Consider the following 2,286-nt stretch of genomic DNA (forward strand, 5'->3'; position numbering starts at 1 on the left):
TTTTCAGTAGGCAAAATGCTGGTCTTCTGAGGAAAGAATCACACACAACTGCTTGGTACCATATTAGAGGATTTCTGTATCATCTTTCAAAGATTTATTTAACATCTTCTAAAACTTCCACTAAACTTGGTTTCTTACATCATTTCTATACACAGTCAGATTTTATTTGTTATAATTGTCTTGAGGCTTATAAAAAAATAAGCATTTAAAATGCCCAAAGAGTAATTTTGCTTTAAAATTGTGCTACTGAACTTGACCCCCAACATAGAAGAGATACTTTTGGTAATGAGGTTACCCCAAGCAGTATAAAAATATACATAAAAATAGACAAAAACTCTATCCTCCAAACTGAAGGTCTGTTCGTGGGAATTATTAATTTTTTTTTTTTTTTGTACATCACTGGAATTTCATTATCTTCTGCTAAATATTTACAGAAACATACCCACCCCCATCTGTATGCCTCTGCTCACTCAGGCAGAGAACTGCAGCGTTTAGTTCATCCGTAGGCTTTCCTGTTGGCAAAAATTAATCGCTGCTTTTCACCATGGCACACAAAGTGATGCTACGGGCACGGGCGTCCCTGGGAACGCTCGCAGACAGCCCTGAGGATGCCAAAGGGAAATGAGGTGACACCAATTATTGCTGCTAACTTCATCGAACACGTTGCGATTGCCTTTGCCGGCGCCTCGCTGCGAGCCCACGCGCACCGTCAGCGCTCGAGCGCACGTGCCCGTGCCCAGCGTTTGTTGGACCGGGACAGTGCCGGGAGGGATACGGGCTCAGACGCAGGTCCCTGCAGAGCCCTGGGTTATTTCACCACGCGCTGCAATAGGAAGCGATGTGACCTTCCGGAGCAAAGCAGGCTGGGGAGGGCAGGGGGACAAAATAAAACCTCTCCTTCGGTTAAAACCAGCCTAATCCCGAAAGCTTCACTGCAGGGCCCCGCTGCATCGCATCCCCGGCTTTCTGGTTTCCCTTTTGTTCTGAAGATAAATTCAGAATGCCCAAGCCTCTTGTACAACTGTCCTCAGGAATTTGGGTCTCTCTCTCCAGTCTACCCCAAGGAAATTTTAAATTAAAAAATAACACAAGAAAAAGAAGAAAATAAGTACTCTGTACCGTTCTTAAATGACATTAAGAGGTGAAGTCAAAACTAAGCAACACAACCCCCCGAGACTATGTACATAAAAAGACGTAAGATCTCTGGAAACATAAATATACAGTGTATAAATCCAGGTGTCACCTAAAAGGCTGAAGACGCAGAACTATTTCACAGACAAAAAGCAAACCAAACTCACCGCGCCAAGTGTAGACACACGGCCACGACATTTGGGGGGGGTGTTTGCAGGGAAGAGACCGACCCGTCTTGGTGGTGGTTCCTTGTATCCGCACATGCACCGGGGAAGGGTGCTAGTGGTTTCCAGGGGGTGTAACACAACCGTACGTACATGCCACATTACTACACTCTGTTTAGGGTGCGGGTGAGAGGTCGGGAAATGGGATTAGACCCTGAGTCCCCAATTATTTCCAGGCACATGCTCTGCTGGAGCAGTTAAAGGGGCACCTCTAACTTGGATCCAGCAGGTTCTTTAATATTTCTCACCAACAGAGATACTTGGTATCTCTCAGTGCAGACTCGGAACAGGCCGGTTGAAATTCTGCACCCTGTGCTTTAAGAGTTACCATGACTTTCATGGAAATAATACAGCCTTGATCAGGGTAAAAGACTAATGGAGGTCTTTAGCCCAATCTTAAAGAGGTTTGCTTGCTACAGCATGGACATGCTACAACTCCGACATACATAAATAGGTGCCAGTTACTATAAAGTGACAATGCAGTGTCTTAATTATTCGAGCATTATCCTTTCTGCTGTTAGGGAAGATGCGAGAGTGGTTAGGAGATGTGGGGAGGAGAGCTGGTGCTTGACGGAGGCTGCGAGTGGAACAGGTCCAGCTCTAACTGGAAATGTAGGTAGACAGCCAAAAGACACTTTTAGCTTTACTTGAGACACGGTTTTATGGCATGCAATAAAACTCCTAAGACAACTCTTTATACAAAGCACACAGCATCTCCAGTCCCACTGGTGGTATCTCAAGAGAACAAGTAAAGCTAAGAGTCTGCTTGCAAGGGGAGGCCGCGTGTGTGTGTGTGTGTGTGTGTGTTCGGAGCGAGTGAGGGAGGGACCGGGTGGGGAAACGTCCTGTTTTGCTGAAACCAAGCTCTTCGGCAAACCTCCTTCCTTCTATCGCTGGCCGGCCTCCCGGATCCGGCAGGCCACCGCCGTGG

Source organism: Fulmarus glacialis, unplaced genomic scaffold (assembly GCF_000690835.1).
Source record: "Fulmarus glacialis isolate BGI_N327 unplaced genomic scaffold, ASM69083v1 scaffold25146, whole genome shotgun sequence".
Lineage (NCBI taxonomy): Eukaryota > Metazoa > Chordata > Aves > Procellariiformes > Procellariidae > Fulmarus > Fulmarus glacialis.